This window comes from Puma concolor, chromosome B4 (assembly GCF_028749965.1).
Source record: "Puma concolor isolate L17-30 chromosome B4, mPumCon1.1.hap2, whole genome shotgun sequence".
Classification (NCBI taxonomy): Eukaryota; Metazoa; Chordata; class Mammalia; order Carnivora; family Felidae; genus Puma; species Puma concolor.
The window spans coordinates 132,810,585-132,833,038 of NC_141673.1; the positions used below are offsets into that span (position 1 = coordinate 132,810,585).

A 22,454-nucleotide genomic window follows, 5' to 3' on the forward strand; every position below is an offset into this window, starting at 1 on the left:
AGCTTTGTTCTGCTCCTGGAGGCTCGTGGATGCTCCAGAAACACCAGAGTGAGAGAGCAAGGAAGCATGTGGACCCTGTAGGCACCAGCCAGCCACGCCCGGACCGCCCAGTGCTCCTCGCTTGTGCGGGATGGGGTACATCAGTCCAGCAGGTGCATGGCAGGCGCATGAGAGAGCGAAGCTTGACGGGTCAGGGGAACATAGTGTTAAAGTTAGCAACCAAGTGACCATAATTACAGGTGTCTCAAGTAGAAAATAGGAGTGAGCACTGAGGAGGGGAGCAGCATGAAGAGAGTGTGCGCAGTGGGGAGGAGCAGTTCAAGGCTAAGTCTGTGAGACCAGGTGTGCTCAGATGTTCCTTTGTCCCTGGGCTCCTCCATCTGGGGGAGTCTTCAACAGGCCAACAGTGTGTGGTGCGAAAAGAGAAGTAGAAAGGGCACCGGTTGTGGCCCAGTCGAGGAGTGTGTTAGTTACCTATGGCCGAGTAGCAAATCACCCCAAACTTCATGGCTTAAAACAACCATGAACGTGTATTATCTCACACAGTTTAGAAACCGCTGAGGGCATCTCAGAGGATTCTTCACTCCCACGTGTGGCACAGGGGAGCTCTGTCTCCTCAGGCATTTCTCTATGTGGTCTCCACTCACGGTCTGTCCAGCATGGTGTCTTCCAGTTAGTGGTACTGCCCATGTGGCAGCTCAGGTGTCCCCAGAGACAGGGACAGCCAGGAGGAAGCTGTGCCCCTTTTCTGAGCCGTCTCTCCTGCTGCAGTCTGTCAGGAGCGAGTGCCCCCACCTGGCCCTCATTCACAGGGAGGGGAGTCGGCATCCACCTTTTGCTGGGAGGCATAGCTAAGAATCTTCTGGAATGTTTCATAACCACACAGGAGCCTGCGACGTCGTCTGGGGCCTTCCCAATCACGCCAGCGTCAACGAGAAGTCTCTTGCTGTCTGCAGTGGCTGGCCGTTCATGTGTGGAGGGGTGATGTGACACGCGGACAGGTGGCTCAATGTTCTGAGACTAAATACTACGCCTGTGTGGTTACCAGGAAACCTCCTGTGCCTAGAAAGACTTTTCTGTGACTCGGGATGGCTTATCTGAGAGTAGATGGTAAAGTGGTGATGCCACAGGGGTACAAGACAGTGTTAGGGGAGCAGGAAACTGAAGAGATTGAGCGGGAGACCAGAAAGGGGCCTTGACTTTGGTGTGCCTTTGATTTCTAATGCCACAGCGGAGAAGTCCTGTCTTTGAAAGACGGCGGTCTGGGTACTAGAATGCTGGCCACCAGTTGTCTCTGTGACTGCTAAAACCGATAGCAGTCGAGTCCCGGCACCACCAGACTCTCATGCTACTGACCCCGGTGTGAGTGGCACTTGGGGTTCCGTGTGCGGAAACTGGACTGTAGATAATTGATTTGTTAGAGGGGGGCTGGGAGGCTTAGCGCATTCCAGTGTGTTTCCAAGTGGTGTTCGAAAGCCTCCTGTAAGGACACTGATTGCACCATGCGATGTTTGCCTGATGCCAACTAATTAGGAAAACCCATCCTGGGCCTAGCTTGAGTGAGCCCAGGGAAGGATAAACAGTGTCACTGTAGCTGGTGCGTTGCAGGTCCCCAGCGTAACCCACAGTCCCTTTACACTTGATCGAGCTTATTCTGTGCACAGACTTTCTCTAAAGGCCGCCCCATCCCAATGTGTCAGGCAATTTCCAAAGTGCAGTAGCAGTAACAGCCAGGCTTCTTATCTGCCTCCGCTGAACAGTTAAGAGGAACCTGAGTTTCACCAAGAGCAATTCGTTGGACAGTTTGGCATCGTTTGCAAATGGGTCCAGATGTCACCACTGTGGAGTCCCCTTGGGCTGAGATAAAGACTTGCTGACCCCTGGGATCTTCCACTTTGGAGTCCGGCATTCCTGACCCACTTGCCCGAGGCTGGGCCGTTGCTGAGGCCGGACCCCCAGGCAAGTATTTCTTAGCGTGTGATTGGTAGGATGTTGTTAGGCAAATATTGGGTGTGTTACACAAAAATGAGTTAATCGGTAAACAAATAAAAGGAGAGAGAGAGAAAGTAAGCAAATAAACTTGGAAAACTGGGCTCAACGCAAGTAGTTTTTGCTTCTTTTGAAACAGGATAGGGGCACCTGGGTGGCTTAGTCAGTTAAGCATCTGACTCTTGATTTCAGCTCAGGTCACGATCTCAGTTTGTAGGTTTGAGTCTCGAATTGGGCTGCACTGACAGTGACCAGGTCGGCCTCTCTCTCTACCCCTCCCCCTCCCCCACTCAAAATATGTCAATACACATTAAAAAAGAAACAGGATTTCTCAGAGGCTTTAATATGCCCCCATGCATTGTGACTGTCCAAAAGGAGATGTAGTGTTTTCCACACCTCATTTGACCAGTGGAACTGTCTCCCTGAGATCACCTTGGGTGACACAATATTCCAGCGACGACTTTGGGATATGCTGTCCTGGACCAGAGCTGATGAAAGGATGGGCCCGGACTGCGGTAGGGGAAGTACAGAAATTGAGAGCAAGCTTTTAGAAACTTCTTTTTTTTCCAATTTTTTTTTAATTTTTTTTTTTAATGTTTATTTATTTTTGAGACAGAGAGAGACAGAGCATGAACGGGGGAGGGGCAGAGAGAGAGGAAGACACAGAATCGGAAACAGGCTCCAGGCTCCGAGCCATCAGCCCAGAGCCCGACGCGGGGCTCGAACTCATGGACCGCGAGATCGTGACCTGAGCTGAAGTCGGACGTTTAACCGACTGCGCCACCCAGGCGCCCCTAGAAACTTTTATAGCAAGTGCAGTGAGTAATTTTTATTGTCCGTTGAGCCTAATAACAATGTTGTGGGGTTTACTTTTTGCATTTCTTTGTTTTATTAATTTTATGTTCCTACTAGTTCATTTTTAGGGTATTTTACAGAAAATATCAGTCCTTACCCTCATAATCTGAGGGCATCCCTACCAACATCTAGGTCTTTCTAGCATCAGGTCAAGAGCACAAAGGTTAGCCCAGATGGGCTCTGGACTACCTTCTGGCACCCTCTGCCACTGCAGGGTGGCCGTCCCTGCCTGGTATCATTTCCTCACACCCCTGCAATTTTGGAGTCTCAAGCCCAGGTGCCCAGAGTGGTCCATCCACCCCTCGGCCCAGAACAAGGAACCACAGGTTGTGCCTTGTCTGAAGAGAAGTTGAGGGGACAGAAGGCGACAGCCGTCACCCTGCGTGACCTGCCACATGCAGCCCCGCTCACGTGTGTGTCACCCTCCCACCCCGGGGAATACTGCTGACAGCTCTTTGAAAACTTAAGAAAGTAAGACAGGCTTTCAGGAACAGTAACTTCCCACCATGGAACGGGAGGCATGGGAGGATTTAAGCAGCTGGCTTTAAACAATGTTTGGCTTTTGTTCTCCCTAATCGTGCTGGTCATGTGGGTTTTTTCCACAGCTTTCTGAAGTGTTCTCCGATAGAGGACTCCGGTCTTTTAAAAACAGTAATTTTGGTAACAATGGTAATTACTTTAATTGGAGTTCTTTAAAGGTAGATCCTTCTCGCCCACCTCGTCTTAAGATGTGAGGCACGCTGTCATCCATTGCGTCACTCCAAGTCAACTCGGTATTATTTCCTCTTTAGACCTATTAAAGGGCATGGTGTGTGTGTGTGTGGGCGGGGGGGAGTCAAAGAAACTTCCAAAACTTGCTATTTTTTAGTCTAGAATAATTACAAGTAATTTCTCCTTGTTTCCAGGTAATGGTAGATAATCAGCTTTATGTGTAGAAAAATACACACATTGCATATGGCTGGGCTCCCCTAGTTAGGCCTTTCACAGAAGATTAGAACTCTTAACGCCCCATGGGGCTCCATTTGGTCACAAAAGCCCTCTCCTGCTCACTGGCATAATCTACTTGGCTGACATGTTTCCGGAGGCCTTGTGTGGTTATGCAGTGACATTAGTTAGCCCTACACAGGGACTTTTATCCCCAAATAGCCACATTCTTTAGAATAGTTGTGTGGGCTGCTTGATATGCCCTCAGGAAGCAGGCCAAATATCATACCCTTCCCGTTCTGTAGGAAGCGGGTGAAGGGCAGAGGCGCCGTCCTGAAGGAACCCTATGGCTATGGTGACACTAGCAATGTCCAGCTTCCCTCAGGCCTCTTCTGGACGACTTCCCCTGCATAACGCCTTTCCTGTGACCTACTGGACAGGAATGGGCCGACCCTGTGGCTCTCAGACTTCTGGTTCATGTTGCATTGTGACCTCCTGGTTGGTGTTGGGTGCAACTGCTTTGAAATGTCTCCATCACACACACCTGGAGGAGAGAAAGCCCAGGAAGCTTTGAACTCTGCCTCTGCAACTCCTTCTGGATCGTGGGGAGCAAAGCAAGTGATTTGCCTTCTGTGGTTTTCATTTGTTTTCATGTCCTTACTTTGCCCCTTGTCCATATTTTAGGCAGATAATAAATATAAATGTTTCCTCCATAATCTCCTTCCCTTTATCTCCCTTCCTTCCTTTTTTCTTTCTTTCTTTCTTTCTTTCTTTCTTTCTTTCTTTCTTTCTTTCTTTCTTTCTTTCCCTTCCTTCTTTCTATCATCTATCTATCTATCTATCTATCTATCTATCTATCTATCTTTCTATGCATCGTATACCTATATCAATACGTACCTATTATAGAGGAGGAAGGATTCTCCTCTACCCTCTTTGGGTCTACAGCTGGGTCTGAGATTTAATTTAAGCTTAATTAAATATTTGCATGTATGGGACACCTGGATGGCTTTGTTGGTTGAGTGTCCAACTTTGGCTCAGGTCATGATCTTGCATTTCAGGAGTTTGAGCCCTGCATCGGGCTCTCTCTGTCAGAGCAAAGCCTACTTCGGATCCTCTGTCCCTGTCTCTCTCTGCCCCTCCCCTGCTCGTACACATGCTCTCTCAAAAATAAACATTAAAAAATATATATTTGCATGTATGTGGGAACCTTCTCAAGGTAATGAAGACCTAAAGACGTGACCAGAACAGGAAGCGTTCATACCTTTTAGACCAAGAGACAATACATTTTTATTTATCGAAAAGACAAAGGGGTTTGGGCTAGGAGTGGTAAATTGTGAAGAAGTGTCTAGGAAGATACGGGTCTGTTTAACAATATTTGAGTGTATAGATCTCTCGGCACCCATTTCCCTGTCTCTGGTGATAAGAATGTTTCTTTCCTCCTGGAACAGGGAGAGCACTTTCATGTGGGCGTTTATCTCTTGCTTTTGGGAAGAAAAAGGAGGGTGCAAGTGTCTTTCTTACACCTGCTGTTTCTTCAGTTCTTTTAACTCAAAATAATCAATGTGCCAAAGTGGCCTCCTTTGCAGTGATCATCTCTGAATTCCTTCACCATCAAGCCTCCACCTGTAGCTCTGTCTGCCTGTATCCCCACCCATCCCCCATCCATCCATCCATCCATTCACCCACCCAGCCACCCATCTTCTCCACCTGTAGCTCTGTCTGCCTGTCTGTCTACCCATCCATCCATCCATCCATCCATCCATCCATCCATCCTCTCTACCTAACTCTGTCTGTTTACCTGTCTATTTATCATCTATCCTTTGTCTCATTCATCATGTCTCACTCTCACAGTCTGTGACCACATTTCAACCACACTTCATCTTTCTATGAATTCCCCAGCTGCTTGTTAATCTTGTGAATTGTTAGCCTTGGGTCCCCTCCGTGCCCAGGGTCTCAGTCTCCTGAGATCTCTCAGAGGTCTGATTCAGCAGTTGTGGTATAGCATTCATGTTTGTCATTGGGCCAGGCCACGGTCTCTCTCCCTCAGGCTGCTGTCCTTACCAGCACACTAGGTTTGGCACTTGGCACTGAGTTTCAGGCACAGGACAGGCTTTTCCCTTAAATGCCTACCCATGACAGAAACCAGCCTGTGCTGACGAGCTAGAGAGAAAGAGGGGGAAGGGGGTACAGCATGGATAAGGGATAAGCCTCCTGGATGTGGCTACCTTTAGAGTCTCTAGGTGGGTCTGTCCTGGGGTCCTTTACAGGGCTCTCCTACATGACTTCCAAGTGGTCTTCATGGGAAGGAGGGACCACCTCCCTCCCCTAGGAAAGCTTTGGGCATATTTTTTATTCAAGGGCCAGCCCAGCTGCTCAGAGGTCCAGAAAGAATGGCCATCTCTCCCATCAGAGGCTGGCCTCCCTGATCCTTGTTTCCTGTCTCAAGACCAGACTTTTCCCAGGATGACTGACAACAGAAATGGTCCCTAAGTTTGAGGCATACCCCTTTGGCCCCAGGACTGTTCCCTTGCCTTCTGGTCATTGACAAAACTGGTCCATCAGAACATGATTGTCCAACACAATCCCTCACTGGGCCTTAAAATGAAGCTTAGGGCCACAGCATCCCCAAAGGCTACAAGCCCCACCCAGGTTCCCTGCTCTGGACTTTCTCCCTTCCCTTGTGGGGGAATTCTCCAACTTTGTCTGGCCTTCTGCTGAAACATCACCCCATAGGCTGCAGGTACAGTCACTGCAACCCAATTTCTCAGCCCCCTACTGACCAATTAAATTTTTTTTTCAGGTACAATTCTGATTGTGCCATTTACCCTACACAGAACGTGGAGCTTCTTAGCCTCAACCATGCACATTGAGGACAACAGACTCAACACGAAGCATGGTGAGTATTTGCTTTATATTTAGTCATCAAAGCTTCATGTTCTGGTTTTGTTGCGGGATTGTAGAACTCAATGGCCAAGAAAGAATTTTTGAGACAGTGTTTGGTGCAACTTAGTAGGTTTATTTAAGTAGCACAGGGACAGGACCCATGGGCAGAAAGGGTGGTGCTGCTGCTGTGTGAAGCTGGTGGTTATATGCTTAGTGCTTAAGTGAGTCGGCGGGATGGGGAGGCATATGATCATTAGATCATAAATATCTTCTTCAAGTTTCTACTCATAAAACTGATTTTGCAAAATTTCTCTGCTTATCATTCAGCTCGACATTAACTATTGGTGAGATTTACAGACAGTCATGAGACTCTTTAAGAAGGTAGCAAGCAGGGGCACCTGGGTGGCTGAGTTGGTTGGGCGTCTGACTTTGGCTCAGGTCATGATCTCACGGTTCATGAGTTCGAGCCCCACGTCGGGCTCTGTACTGACAGCTCAGAACCTGAAGCCTGCTTTGGATTCTGTGTCTCCCTTTCTCTCTGTGTCTCTCCCCTGCTCGCATTCTGCCTCTCTCTTTCAAAAATAAACATTAAAAAAAAAAAAGGTAGCAAGCAGTACATATTTGATCCTTATTGAAATTATGCAGGCTATAGGTCAGCCTTCTGGGCTAAAGGTGAACATTACCCTGCTTCTATCCCCCATCAGTTTAAGGGGGAATTCATTTAAGGAATTCATTTAATGGTTCCTTTCAAAACAAGGAATCTGTCTGCCCCAATGGGGAATTCACATTTCTTCTTTTTGTTGGGTAATTACTGCTTGCATGTTTAACGTAATTTTCAAAAGTAACAAACAAAACCCAAAGAATCTCACTTAGGGTACTCTGTGGGCATCCTGCCTTTCCTTTCCTTTCTACCTGTTCTTCTGCCTGCCTTTGATCAGCTAACAAGTCATCTCCCCGCCAGAGCCGCTTGGAGACAAGCCTCTGTGTGTAGCACCATGTGGCTTACCCGCAGACGCCCTGACCCCATGCCCTTCTCCGACAGTGTGGGCCCTCTTTACCAGTTCATTCCTGCCCCCTTCCTCAGTTCCTGGCTCACAGATGCTTGTTAAGAAAAAGTATTGAAAACTCGGAAATGAGACCAAAAAGTGACATTTCAGTGTCCAAGTGAGCATCATTTGATAGGTCTGCCCAAGGATTATTTAATTATGTGAGGCAGTGGTTCCCCACCCTGGGTCCCCCAGGGGACATTGCGACGTCTACAGACATGTTGGATTGTTGTGACTGGCAGGGAGCAAGGGGGTGTTACTGACAAGTAGCAGAGAGAGACCTGGATGCTGGTAACTGTCCCACCATGTCCAGTCCAGCCTCTCCCAACAAAGAACTACTCCGCTCCGCTCTTTTCTGTTGATTAAAGGTCTCAGAAGTTCTATATGGACTTTAGATTTTTGACTGACACAAATGAAAATAATTTACTTGGTGGAAAAGATAACCCAGTTTCGTATTATTTTGTGTTTAAATTTTTTTTAATGTTTATTTATTTTTTTTCATTTTTATTTTTTTAAATTTTATTTTTCAACGTTTATTTATTTTTGGGACAGAGAGAGACAGAGCATGAACGGGGGAGGGGCAGAGAGAGAGGGAGACATAGAATCGGAAACAGGCTCCAGGCTCTGAGCCATCAGCCCAGAGCCTGACGCGGGGCTCGAACTCACGGACCGCGAGATCGTGACCTGGCTGAAGCCGGACGCTTAACCAGCTGCGCCACCCAGGCGCCCCAATGTTTATTTATTTTTGACAGAGAGACAGAGCATGAGCGGGGGAGGGGCAGAGAGAGAGGGAGACAGAGAATCTGAAGCAGGCTCCAGCCCCCGAGCTGTCAGCACAGAGTCCAACATGGGGCTCGAACTCACAGACCTCAAGATAATGACCTGAGCCGAAGTTGGACGCTCAATCGACTGAGCCACCCAGGTGCCCCATTGTGTTATTTTGTGTTAACCTAGCACTCAGATTCTAGAGGCTCTTCATTAAATTGCCTGTAAGTATCAAGTTCTTCAAATGCTCTTGGAACTACAGTACTGTCTTCATCATTAGTTAATGAATTGAATGAACTGTTTGATGTGTTTATTTCAATCCTGTAATAGTTGTCTGTTGCTGGGTAGCAAACTACCCCACACCTCAGCGGCTTAAACCAGTAATAAGCGTTTATTATTCTACATGGTTCCTGTAGGTCAGGGATTAAAGAGCATTTTAGAAGAATCCCGGGGCTTGGGTTCTCTCACAAGGTTGTATTAAAAAAGTCAGGCGGGGCTGCGACCGTCTGAAGGAGGCCACAGGATCTGCTCCACGGGATGGCTCACGTGCAGGCGAGTCTGTGCTCACTGTCAGCACAGCCCTCGGTTCCTCACCAGTGGGGACTTTGCAGAGGCCTGCTCGAGTGTCCTCGTGGTGTGACCGCTGGCTTCCCCCAGAGAATAAGGGGAAAGCCACGAGGTCAGAGGTGCATTGGAAGTTGTGCACTTGAGTTCTGCGGTTTGCTGTTGGTTCCGCAGGTCACTCCGATTCCCTAAGGAAGGACAACACAAGCCTGAGAATGTCACAGGGTTGGATCATTAAGGGTCATCTTGGAGGCTGGGTGCCACAATCCCCCTCTGTCCCGCAGCGATTCATGGCCTGTCCACGTTGCAAAATGTGCCCAGGCTCTCCCAAGGCCCCCGGAGGCTCATCCTGGTCGAGCATCAGTTTATCCAAACGAGGTCCACACTGATGAGCCTCCTTGAGCCCTCAACTCCAGGTCTTTTCGATCTGAAATTTGTGAACCAGAGACACAAGCTATCTGTCCCCTCCCACACTCAACAACAGACAATGACGGGACAAGCATAGGGTAATGCTGTGGCCCCTCCCGTTCAGCAGGGGTGGAAGGTGGGGATGTGCCGAAGTCACTGGTTCGGACTGGTTCGGACTGGTTCGGACGGAGCACTTCTGAAACAGGCGGTGCCGGTGGATGGTTCCGGCGGATAATCTTCCCCGGCTCTTGTGGCCTCTGTTTCTACCTCTGAGTCATCCTTCCTTGTCCTGGGGGCCTCCTTTTCTCAGCCCGCTTTCCACCTGTGCAAGGCTCAGGGTCCAAAAGCATCTTTTCAATGTGTGTTCTCTGTCCCTTTCAGCCCAAGCTGGCCATGTTTCTTCCACTGCACTTTTCTGTAAGACTTTGTGGGTATCCTGCAAATCTTTGTGGGGCTCATTCCATCAGAAAAAAAAAAAAAAAAAACAGCTCAACTGTAATATCAGCCCTGCAGAAGACAGAGTTGGCTAAGCCACCCGTCTGTGGTTTTTGCTATTTGTTACGGCTCAGAGACCCAATGACACTCCTGGATTCATCTTTAGACCAGATTTTTCTGGCAGAGCCCTGCACTTGTCTTTGGCCTGGAAGAGCCCTTTCTTCATTTTTTAAAAAATGTTTATTTATTTTTGAGAGAGGGAGAGAGAGAGAACGTGAGAGTGGGAGGGGTAGAGAGAGAGGGAGACACAGAATCCGAAGCAGGCTCCGGGCTCTGAGCTGTCAGCACAGAGCCTGATGTGGGGCTCCAACTCACGGACTGTGAGATCATGACCTGAGCCAAAGTCGGACGCTCAACCGGCTGAGCCACCCAGGCGCCTCGCCCTTTCCTCATTTTAGCACCACTTGGCATCTGGAGAGGTGGAGAATCTCCCAAACCAGGACACCTGGCTCCCTTTTGTTTAACGGCCCTCCCTTTAGCTCACTCCTCCCTCTCGCCTCTTCCCAGAGCAGCAAGAAGTCAGACAGTTCAGACTGTCTCCTTGGCCAGATGACCCCATGTGTGAGGTTCACTTTCTACTTTCCCCACTGCTTCAGGCAACAGTGCTGGTGGACTCCTGCCGTTACTGCATAGCTGTTTCCCATGCGGTTTTTCTCTCTCCTGTAAGCCCTTAGCCAAGACCCCTCAACGTCCTGTTCCACTATCAGGTTCCAAACCACAGCAAACTCTCCTCGAGTGTCCCCAAACCTCTCTGGAACTTCCACACCAAGGGATGAGGGGTCCTTCTTGGAAAACCTGCTCCTACTCTCTCCCTGAACACCCCCTCCCTTCCCTCCCAATACTCTTCTTTTCATTTTTCTCCTCTCCTCTCCTCCCTCCCTCTCTCTCTGTCTGTCTTTCTCCTTCCTTCATAGGGTGGGGGGTGTGATTCGCTTATCAGATACACATTAGCCTTCTTGTCTTACCCAGAGATGACAGCCCTGAAACTTTTGGCCGAACACTGAAGCCAAGGCAGGTCCGTGTGTAATGTTGGGGGGGGTCCCTGACAAGGAGGGTGGAGGAGCATTCTCGCCCATGAACGCGTCGCACTGTCATTTAGAGCCCCATCATGCTGCGTACCGTTCCAGGTGCAATTCCATTTCGTTGCTTTAGAGCCGCATGGAGCAGGTTTGCTGATGAGAATACAGAAAGGTCATGTAATTATCTCAGGGTCACACAGCTTGTGGCAGAGCCAAGATTTGAAAACAAGTCTTTCGCAGAAGCCCGGGACGTTTCTAGCACATCAAGCAGCAGGCTGCCTAAGGGGCCTCTCAGTGTCTGACCAGGGGGTGAGTGGGTTTCTCTCAGCTGGCTCTGCCACATGCCCAGGCTCTGTGGTGGAAACCCCAGGGCGGCTTCAGTTAGACACCGGTAAATGCAGACTGCGGTCCCCTGCAGGTGCTCACGATGGAGAAGGTCAGCTCAATGCTAGTGACTTATTAGACCCATCAGGTTGACCAGATGTACACTCGGGGCAGAGGGAGATCAACAGGGATCCGGGGGATCATACGGGGATCAACTCAGGTGTCCCTTCTGTGTTGCCATCAGAGTATCAGTCCAGGCATTTGCAAGCAACCTGTGACACCCAAAATACAGTGGCTGCTGCCGCCCCAGCCGCCATCCCTCCAGTCTATACTGTGGCCCCTGGGAGTCCCACCGAGGGGTCCGGTGCCACCCCATCATGGCCCCTTGCTGGAAACAGCTTCTCCCCCTTCCTCCTCCCCCCCATTGGCAGGAGGGAGCGGCACCTGCTGTCTGGCCCCGTCACTGACGGCAGCCTCGGCCTGAGAATTTTTTCATTGGCACCCTCTGCTCCTGCCACCATGGATGGAGACGTGGCAGTCGATTATCTATCTATCTAACGTTTATCTATTACTGAGAGAGAGAGACAGAGTATGAGCTGGGAAGGGGCACACATGGGCTTTGGAGTCGACTAGACCGTGGTTCGCTCTGTGACTTTGGGCAGGTGACCTAACCTCTCGGAGCCTCCACATCCTCATCCGCCAAATGGGACGCCAGCCTCTTGGGAGTATCGTGAGGGTTAAATATCAAAGCATGTGGTGTCGTGTTGGACAAACAGGAGGGGTTCAAAAATATGTTTCCTCACATAGGAATAAGGAGAGAGGTTTTTATTTGGGGAAAAGTGGGGTTTACGAGCATGAAAAAAAAATTAGCTTGCCTCAGTGTAATGTAGAAAATGATACCGCAGGACCATGAACTTCCATGCCTCCCCACTGAGGAACAGGAGGGTCCCTCCTGCCCAGCATCATGTGGTCCCCAGATCGTGTTGCTTGCTTGGTCCATGTGGCAGACAGAACGCTTGTGTCTTCCACCAAATTCCTGTCTGAGGTGATGGAAATAGAAGGTGGGGCCTTGAGAGGTGAGTGGTTCGTGAGCGGGGAGCCCTCAGGATGGGATGACTGCCCTCACAGAGACACCGGGGAGAGCCGCCCCGCGCCCCTGTCGTGTGAGGCATGAAGGCAGCCGTCTGTGAACCAGGAAGCGGGCCCTGACCAGACAGAGAATCTGCCTGCGACTTGATCTTGGGCTTGGAGCCTGCAGAACCGTGAGGAGTGAAAGCTTGTTGTTTAAGCCCCCAGACTGTGGTATTCTGTTAGTGCAGCCCAAACGGACTAGACGGTCCTCGTGGACTCGTTTTGAACTCAGGCAAAAATCAGAGATTTCCTAACTTGATATTCCCGTGATTCAGAAGCAGTCACAGCCTTTATGATTTTTGAGGAGGGGAGGACGGCTACATTTAACTCGTCGTCTCTGAGCCTCGGTTTCTTTACCCACAAGGCAGAGGATCAGACCTGTCTTCTGGCCTCTCTGAGGATGAGGGTCCATCACTTGTGGTGCAGGCATGTGGTACACGCCCAGGGAAGCTACAGTGACTCTCATAGGTTTACTTATTTAAAAAAATTTTTAATGTTTATCTATTAATGAGAGAGAGACAGAGTATGAGCAGGGGAGGGGCAGAAAGAGAGGCAGACACAGAGCCCAGAGTGGGGCTGGAACTCACGAACGGTGAGATGATGACCTGAGCCGAAGTTGGACGCTTCACCGACTGAGCCACCCAGGCGCCTCTCATAGGTTCGTGTCTCCTTCTGCCTCATCTTTCTCATGTCCTTCCGCCAACCAGCGCTGCTGAAACTGAGGCAGAGACTCCTGCGTCCTAAACTCTGCCTCCCTCCAGCGGCTTTCATGGAACCTCTATCCGTCCAGCCACCCCGGGTCTTGTTTGCCTGTACTGTTTCAGTGCATAGAATAAATGTGTATTTGGGCACTTGATTGGAAAGGTGTGCTTGCGGGTGACGATAAGACCCCCTCCCCCACTGCCACCACAGACGCATGAGCGCGCGCACACACACACACACACACACACACACACACACACACAGAAACCCCAAACTTCAACTCTAATTCTATCGCAAATCATCCCTGAAGCTTAACCAAGCTTGTAGCCTTGACATGCAGCCCTGGGAAAGCAGCTAAGTGTCTGTGGTCTGGGTTTCAAGTGTCCTGTCGAGATCCAGCAGGAGGAATGAGTCATGTTAATTCTGTCCGACTTCAAGGGCCTCGTTGCAATTCTTTACAGTCCCCCGCTCACAAGTCCTCGGGGAAAAGGTTTTTTTTAAATCGAGGACAAAACCTCAGCACAAGCAGGCTGCAGGGTCTTTGTAGCTGGTTCTCAATAGAGAAATCCAGCATTCGATGTCAGACTTGCCCCATAGAGAGCACGCCCCACGAACGCCACTGAGAGCAGAGCCCAGACGAGTGGTTCTCTCTGCCTGAAGCACCTTGTCTGGTGGCTGAATGTGAACTGGCTAACTCAGGGCGTTGTGTGCCTCCATCCCCAGCCGCGGGTTCCTGTCTTCTCCCTCCTCAGAGGACAGCGTCTGGGGGCCCGTGAGTCGCTCAGCGAGGTCGCTATTTGGTGACCCACAGATGGCGTTGGTTTTATGCTGCATCCGGTCTTCCGTGCACAGCTGGATGGGAAGGGCAGACCAGAGGTCGCTCAGGGCTTGGGGGAGCCGGTGCTGGGTGGGCGGCTACCCCCCGGTTCAAGTGCATGCTGTCAGGTGGAGCGGTCCCTGTGTCTCTCCTCTCAGAGTCTGTCCATCTACATCCTTCCAGACTCGGCTGTGTCTCAACGGCAGCTTTGGGTTTTATTTATTCATGTCTGTGTTCTCACAGCCCTGTGCCATTGCCAAGGTCTTTATGGCCTCTTAAAGTTTCGGAGCCCCTGCTTTTATGGGCACTGTTTGTTGAAGAGAAGTGCCATTTGGGGAAATGACCAGTTTGCCTTCTGACTGGCTGATGGATGAAAGATTAGATTTTCCTCTTTTGTGTTCGGCTCTAACAACCTGGACATATGCTTTCCGTGCCACCAACTCTCCGAAATAGTCTTTACTTCGTGCATTTGCGCGCACTCTCCACGGGATCTACTCTGTGCCAAATTCATCGCTTAGGCATGTGCTGCATCCGTGCAATTTATCACGTTGGATCCTGTGGATCAGAATCCCGCGGAGAGGTTCGGAAGCACTGATGCAATTAGGATGCAAATATATACACTTTCCAAGTAGGACTCAAACCGTCTGTAGCCTGGCCTCCTCAAAGCACAGTTACACTCAATACGGGGTCTGTTGTCTGTTCACGGCGGGTGTACTGGGATCGCCGTGGTGAGGAATCCGGGTGGCTGTCGCAAGCGTTCTTAGCTCCGGGGAGCTCGGGAATGTATGGCCCTGTCTTGGCCCCATCCTGCCCGGCACGTTTCAAAGGACCTTGAGTCATAAGGAGCGGGAGCAAATGGGGAAGCAGGTACCACTTCTGTAGCAGTGGAGTGAGTGTCGTCTCCCGGTGCAGCTCAGAGTCGCGAAGCTGGGCCGGATTCTGTAGGAGGCCACAGCCAAAATCTTGAGATGTAGAGTGTCATCACCTTCTACCAAGGGCCTCAGGCAGGCGACCAAAGCAAAGCACACCCAGTACCCCATTACATCAGCAAGGGGGAGAAAAGGGCACGGTGGCTGGGCTGGGCCATCACCCTGTCCCGCCAGAGACTGAAAAGAAGGGCACCTGGGTCTGAATAAACAGTGACCTGCAGAGGCAGCCCAGCTCCGGGCGGGGGGTGGGGAGGGGCAAGAATGCATGTCCCTTCTCCCTGGGAGGGGATAGAGGGAGGCGACCCTGCCTCCTCCTTGTTACTCTGCATCCCCAAGTCCTTGCAGGATCAGTGAAGTGAGAAGGCCAGCTCTTGTCCCCGGAAAGAGATCAGAATGGACGTTAATTAAAGCCAAGAACACACATTAGGCCTCTAATCCGCAGGCCCTGCTCGGTGTGTAACCGGCCTTTCCGGAGAGAAACACCACGGTCACCAGAGACCTCGCCAGACGCCATGCTAGAGACAGCAGAAACCCCTCCCATTTGTGTTTCATCGGAGAAACTAAGACCCAACAAATGCAGTCTGCCTGTACCACGGGGGCTGGACCCTGTGAGCGTCTGTCCTTGGCCGGCTTCGGGAATGGTACCCTTCCAGCAAGTTCCTTCGGAGCCTCTGGCTGCTTTTCCCTCCAGCCTGGTGTCTCTGAAGGAGCCAGGATCCCACCCACGTTCCCTCGTGTCCCTTCTCCCACTGCCACGACTGGTCCCACCCTTGCTTCTGCCCCTTCCAGATCCCCTTGGGTCCTCATTCAGCCGTTCCATCTTTCTACCAATATTTCTTTATATTAAATCTTCCCATTCAAATAACCAGGGTGGTCTGTTTCTTCTGCCTGGACCTTGACTGATACTTACCCCTTCCTTTCCTGCAGAAAAATGAAAGTCCCAAATAAACCCTCCTTTGTTCCTAATGCTTTAAAGAAATGGCATCCTCAAGGAGAGTGTGGCCCCCAAACTTCTCCTCTCTTGCTTATTGGGTGTGTTTGGAGTAAGCTGATTATTTACGCCATAGAGGGTGGGGGTTGTGGAGATGGAATTGGACTTGGTCTTCCTGCTGGGGTCCTGAGCTTGGAGCACTCATGGCTGGGAATGAAGCTAAGGCACAATGCAGCCATCACAGATGAGGTGGCACAGGAATGTTCTATTTCAGTCCATCATTCAGCTGAGCCCCCTTCTTCAACTTCACAGTTGGCTACACGAGCCAGTAAATTCCCCCCTCCCTCCCTCCTCCCTCCCTCCTCTCTCCTTCTTCCCTCCCTCCTCCCTCCCTCCATTCGCCTCCCTCCCTCCCTCCTCTCTCCATCCTCCCTCCTCTCTCCATCCTCCCTCCTCTCCCTCCCTCCTTCCCTCCTCTTCCCTCTTGATTCCCTCCCTCCTCCCTCCTAACTCCCTCTCTCCCTTCTGCCTCCCTTCCTCCCCCTCTTCCTTCCTCTCTCCCACCTTCCCTCTCTCCCTCCTCTCTCTCCTCCCTCCCTCCTTCTCTCCCTCATCCCTCCTTCCCTCCTGACTCCCTCCCTTCTTCCCTCCAGAGGTAATTAAGGTTAAATTCAGTTATTAGAGTGGGCCTTAATCCTGTATGACTGGTGTCTTTCTCTGATGTCTATTGGGACCATGTGATACTGAGGATTTTGCCAGAATAATCCACTTGGCCTTATTCAACTGTGTTCTACTTACACAGTGTACTTCTGGCCTGTGACACTGCCCAGCCGATGACCAGGGCCCTCCCATCCCTGTGATGTGGATAACTGGTCGGGGCTGCATTCCTGGCCCCTGGGAAGATGGCCCCCACCCAGGATGCAGATGTCCCTGCTTGGAATGAGCTGGTCCTTTAACATCTTCTTTGACAGAAAGTCTAATGACTTTCTTTGGATGTTAGTTCCGTCACCCACTGAACCCATCAATGATAAAAATCCCTGGATCGAACTGGAAAAGTTCACAGTCTCATCTTCCTGGCTTGAGTTTTTATGAGTTAGTGCTCCACAGGAGAGGTAGCAGAGAGTGGAGGAGGGCACAGACTGTCCTGGAGAGAGCAGACCAAGAGAAGTATGCCAAGTGTGGTGTGTCTTACCTAGAACAGGTGAAGCTGCAGGTAACACAACTTAAATGGCTCGAACACGTGCAGGCTTATTGTTCTCACATAAGCAGAGGTTCAGACGTGGGCACTGGCTGCCCGGTTCTGCTAATCTGTGATGCTTACCCAGCGTCTCTCTTTGCCTCATGGCTACAAGATAGGTGCTACAGCCCCGACATCATGTCTGTTCAGGGCGGAGAAAAGGGAGGGAAAGTGTAGAACCAGCCACGTCTCTCCCTTTAACGGGAGAAGTAAAAGTTTTCCCAGAAATGTTCTCAACCTACTTTCATTAAGGTCTCGTTGGCCAGATGTGGGTCATAGAACCACCCCTAGTTGCAAGCAAAGCTGGCAAATCAGGAAACAGGATTGTCACGGTTTATTATCTGGTGTTGGGCCTGTGGCCACCGTGGATGAAGGCAAAGAAAGAATAAATGTCATGTAGGCAACTAACAGGTGGCTTTGTCTCAGCTTATTTTTGAGAGTCACATCTCCACGCAGAGTATTTTAGATTGAGATCAGTTTACGATACCACCTTCACACCAGCTGTCTTGTGTAGACAAAGTCGTTTCTACAAGTGACATTATTAACATCCCGGCTGAGCGCCCTGGGGTTTGACCTTCTCTTGCCGGTTTAGAGGAAACTGCTGAATCCTCTATATTTACCAGCTGTCCTGCTCAAAATATTTGAGTATCTAGAAAGAAAATAAAGCAGATGGGGCTGAGGCTTCAGGAGGAAGTTGAAGGTATAAAGGAGGGAAGTCCTTCATTAACAAAGAAAATCTTTTCAATCCCAGAGACGTTTGTTTGAGAGCCCAGGGATGAGTGGGGTTGCCCACGGTAACCGAGAGGATCTTTCTTCCCCACCGGGTGACGGGTCAAAAAGAAGGTATGGGCCGCCATGCTTCTATGTTGATTTCTTGTTTAATTACACACCTGGGGAGGAATCAAGGGTGGGGATAAGAGCCCATGGCCGAGAGGTTGTCGCAGAGACAGGCTCCACAGAAGTTCTGTTTATTACCACTCAGGGAGGCAAAGGGAGGGAGGCTTCTTTCCCTGGAGGCCACCGGACAGAGATCTAGTACAGGCCACGGTTGCTGATATTTCTAATTCCAAAAAAAGTCAGGAAGATTTTTTTTTTTAACATTTTTAAAGTTTTTCTTAAACATTTTTGTAAGTTTATTTATTTTGAGAGAGAGAGAGAGAGAGACTCCCAAGCAGACTCTGCACTGTCAGGACAGAGCCCAACGTGGGGCTCGGTCCCATGAACTGCGAGATCATGACCTGAGCCCAAGTCGAATGTTCGAGCCACCCAGGCACCCCTAAAGATTTTTAAACCCAAGACAAAGTTAGGGAGTGTTTTAGGAAAAGTAGAGTCTTTAACGAGTGGACACCACATTGCTCTTATATAAAACCTATGGTAAGTTTAAAATAATATATGTATTTATTTACTTATATTGAAAAAAAAGAACTTTTCACAGGGTCATAGGCTTTCCAATCTCTCTGCTTTTCTGGATGGAGAAATACTTTTCCTCAGACCCTACAGACCATTGAGCGGCCAGTATCCACCCTGCAGGGTCCCCCAGTAGCTACTTTGTCCCCTAGGGACAATGCCAAATGTACCTCTTTTGTAGTGTCCAGAAAAGACACAGAAGCTGATTTGTTCCTAGGATTCTGATTTTTGTTTTCCTGATCTCATCCTCCCGACCTGACTAGACACGGATTCGGATTCGCGGTCACGTGATCATTTAGCGGGGAGGGGGCAAGCGTCTCTCCCCCGTCGCTGAGGGAATGGCGCTCCAGGAGAAGACGGCGACCTGTAGTTCTTACCTCTCACCGGAGCTCTGAAAGGAGCTGAGGAGGATAAAGCACATCCCAAAAGCCGGGCTTGGGGGACTGGATCAAAGGAAAAGTCTCGGAGCTGCAGAGGGCAGTTTGTGACACAGCCGTGGGGTGAAGGAGGCGGGTGTGCTCCCGTGGGGGCAGGAGAGGGCCTTACTCCCTCCCTGCAAGGACCAGGGGCAAAGTCACAATTAGGCATTTGCGAAGGAAAGAGAAGCCGGTCATGCCAGCAGTTCAGCTCAAGGTGGTGGTGCTGTTACTTTAGGAAGCTGACTGGGTCTTTTTCTCTTCCGTCCACTTTGCCTTATTTTGGTAGACCAAGAAGGCGGTATTTTCCTCCTGGCCAGTGTGAATCAGGTCACATTTGCTTCTTTGGGTGGAATCACCTCAAAGTGATCAGAAGCAGTTTCCCCGCGGTCCCCGGCGCTGGTGGGGCTCACGGTGGCTGCTGGCTTCCTTCGTGCAGGCTCAGCCGGGAGGGAGGAGGTTGTGTGACAACAGGCTTCCTGTTCCCTGCCTCTCGCCCCAGCCACAGCGCAAAGTCTGCATGTGAACGTGCGTGGGTAAATATAGACAGAAGTGTGTTTGTGTAAAATTTGCTTGTATTTATAAAAAGTAATGGTAAACCAGAAACTGCAGAGGGGCCGGGGACAGGGAGAAGAGCTGGGTCTCCCTGTCGGGGCCGCCGGCTCTGGCCTGCTTCCAGCAGCCTGCCCCACTCCGCAGGGCTGGGTGAGGAGGAACTGGAACCCTCCTTTATAGATCATGGCACTCGAATTCCCTGCCTCTGTGGCCCCAAGCCCACTTACACAACCCTTCCCGCGTCCCCCCTCCTCTGGGCAAACAGCACCTCGGGGATGCACACCCACCACCTGAGGGCTGACCAGGGGCTGCTCCCCCCCCCGCCCCCCTGCACGTGTGGGTGCAAGGCTTCTGTGGGATGGGAGCGCCTGGGGCCTGGGAGCAGTGGGCGGAGGGATGGGGCAGGCTCTCCCTGGGCCATCCAGTTCCAGCCCGGAGCTCCTGGGAGCCAAGTTCTGAGTGGGAAACTGGTCTCCATGTCCATGGGAAGAAGCACTTTCTAGGAGGAGAGGACATATTCTATTTAGGAATTTGGTGGCTCAGTCGGTTAAGTGTCCAACTTTGGCTTGGGTCATGATGATCTCACAGTTTATAGGTTCGAGCCCCACCTCCGTCTCTGTGCTGACAGCTGGGAGCCTGGAGCCTGCTCTGGATCCTGAGCCCTCTCCCTCTCTCTCTCTGCCCCTCTCCTGCTCACGCTCAGTCTCTCTCTCTTGAAAACAAACATTAAAAAAAAAAAAGAATTTGGTGGCTTGATGTATAACCTGAAATTCTCATGGGATATGGACCCCTGTTACCTTTGTGCAAGGACCCACGGGTATTAAGGACACTTGACTAAATTCACCTTGTTTTGTACATTTGGCTTTGGAATCGTGTGGATAATTTACATAATTATGAATTGAAATGAAATTTTATTAATGAAATTCATTTTATTAATGTGGGACTTATTAAGATGGGACTATTTGGTACGGAAGGAAGGATGTACAGATATGCACTTAATGAGTTAAATAAAAGAGGAAAAGGAGACCAGTGACCTGGAATGGGTATTGAACCGGTGGCATAAACATTCCGGTGACTGTGGAATGCGATTCTGGAACTCTGCCTCCCAAGCTGGGCTGTATTCTGAGAACAAAAGGACCGTAAAACATTTTTTTGAAACCATAGTCACCAATTCTCTTGTTTGTGATAGTGTCAGGCATTTTCATTCTGAGCCTATTGTGTGTATACCGTGGAGTAGAGAACATGAGTTGTTTTGTTGGTGTCATTGAAGGTGGGACTTTTTTTTTTTTTAAAGGATTTTATTTATTTTTGAGAAAGAGAGTGCAAGCAGGGGAGAGGCAGTGAGAGGCAGGGAACAGAGGACCTAAAGCTGGCTCCGGTGCTGACAGCTGAGAGCCTGATGCGGGGCTCGAGCTCACAATGAGATCATGACCTGAGCCGAAGTCAGGTGCTTAACCGACTGAGCCACCCAGGCGCCCCGTGGATGGGACTATTTGGTATGGAAGGAAGGATGTACAGATATCCACCTAATGAGTTAAATAAAAACCCCATAGTCCTGAATCAGAGTTGGAAGTGTTAGTATGAACTCATGTATTTTATCTTTAAAAAGAGACGTATTTCCTGGTTTTGTCCAATAAAGAGGCTTGGAGACGATGAACGCCACTGGAACCCAAATGGAGTGTCTAAATATCTAAAACTAAATCCTGCCAGGAGGAACCAAGACTTCTAAGTTTGGGATGGGATATGTTCACGGTCGGCTCAGATATCGTGTCATACCCACGAGCGAGGATGTTAGCAAAGATGGTGACACACATGCCCAATGATGGGGTTTGCGAGCAAACAGCTGAGAAAGAATTCTTGAGTCGTCTTTGGTGCGAAAAGGTGATTTTATTAAAACCCAGGGACAGGTCCCATGGGCACAAAGAGCTGCCCTGGGGCTGCAAGGAGCGGCTGATTATATACCCTTAAGTTGCGAGGGGTGGGGGGGGGCACGGGGTGTTAAGGAGAGCGTAAGTCTCTGAGGAATTTGCAAGCAAAGCTTTCAGGACCTTGAGGGCCAGCTGCTGTTAAAATAAGGTTACTTTTAGTCTTTAGTGAAACAGGAAAAGTAAGGCAGCAAGGCCGCCGTGAGTTCCTCCAGGAAGCTCACGATCTGTGTGTTCCAGGTGTCTGTCAGTGGGTTACAAGCGGTAAGGAGATTTGGAGATGTAAGATTTCCCTTGTTTCTGTGTTCCTCATCACCCAAGACGCAGTCGTGAGCCAGACTGAGGAGTCTCCCACTGCCACTGCGGGTGGAGGATCTCAGAGCTTCTTTAGGGAACCGATGATGACACTGTTGCCCCCCACCCCAAACTTAATGACCCCCGTATACTTTCAGTCTGTCTGCTTCCGGTTCATTCCACAGGCACACAGTCTGTTCAAAAGTCTCTCTTGGACACCACCCTTCAGCTCGCCCCTGGATCCTCTTTTATTGAACGATTTACACTGACTCTCTTCCTCCTTTTAACATGGCCTTCTTTTCTTTTCTTTTTTTAATTTTTTAAAATGTTTATTTATTTATTTTGAGACAGAGAGAGAGCATGCAGGAGGGACAGAGAGAGAGACATAGAGAGAGAGAGAATCTGAAGCGGGCTCCATGCTATCAGCATAGAGCCTGACACGGGGCTCGATCACAAACCGCGACATTGTGGCCCGAGGTGAAGTTGGATGTTCAACCAACTGAGCCGCCCACGTGCCCCACACCCATTTTAAGAATTGGTTTTCCTAGAACTCCAGGCTGTCTAGGTGCCTGGTCCATTCTCCGAGTTATTGAAGGCAACTGATTTGCCAAGTATTCCGCCACATAAGTAATGCAGCTCCGCGGCTCTCCAGCCTCAACGTGGCTTTCTTCCCGCCTGCCACCCAAGTGCTAACACGGGGCCGTGTGATTGAGTTTTCACTATGATGGCACACGACTAGTTAGGACACATGACAGATGCTGTAACACAAGAGCCCAGGCAACAAGGGCTCAAGGAAGGTGAAATCGCAGCTCTCTCCCACACAGAAGCCCAGACGGGA

At 50.1% G+C, this 22,454-nt stretch overlaps 1 long non-coding RNA gene across 1 annotated transcript; it reads left to right on the forward strand.

Annotated features, from left to right (window-relative positions):
• The first annotated feature begins 4,190 nt into the window (after positions 1–4,190).
• On the forward strand, positions 4,191–16,126 carry LOC112867610 (uncharacterized). Its single transcript, XR_015254039.1, has 3 exons — positions 4,191–4,382; positions 6,569–6,664; positions 15,294–16,126. It is a non-coding gene; the product is annotated as an uncharacterized LOC112867610 (long non-coding RNA).
• The last annotated feature ends 6,328 nt before the right edge of the window (positions 16,127–22,454 follow it).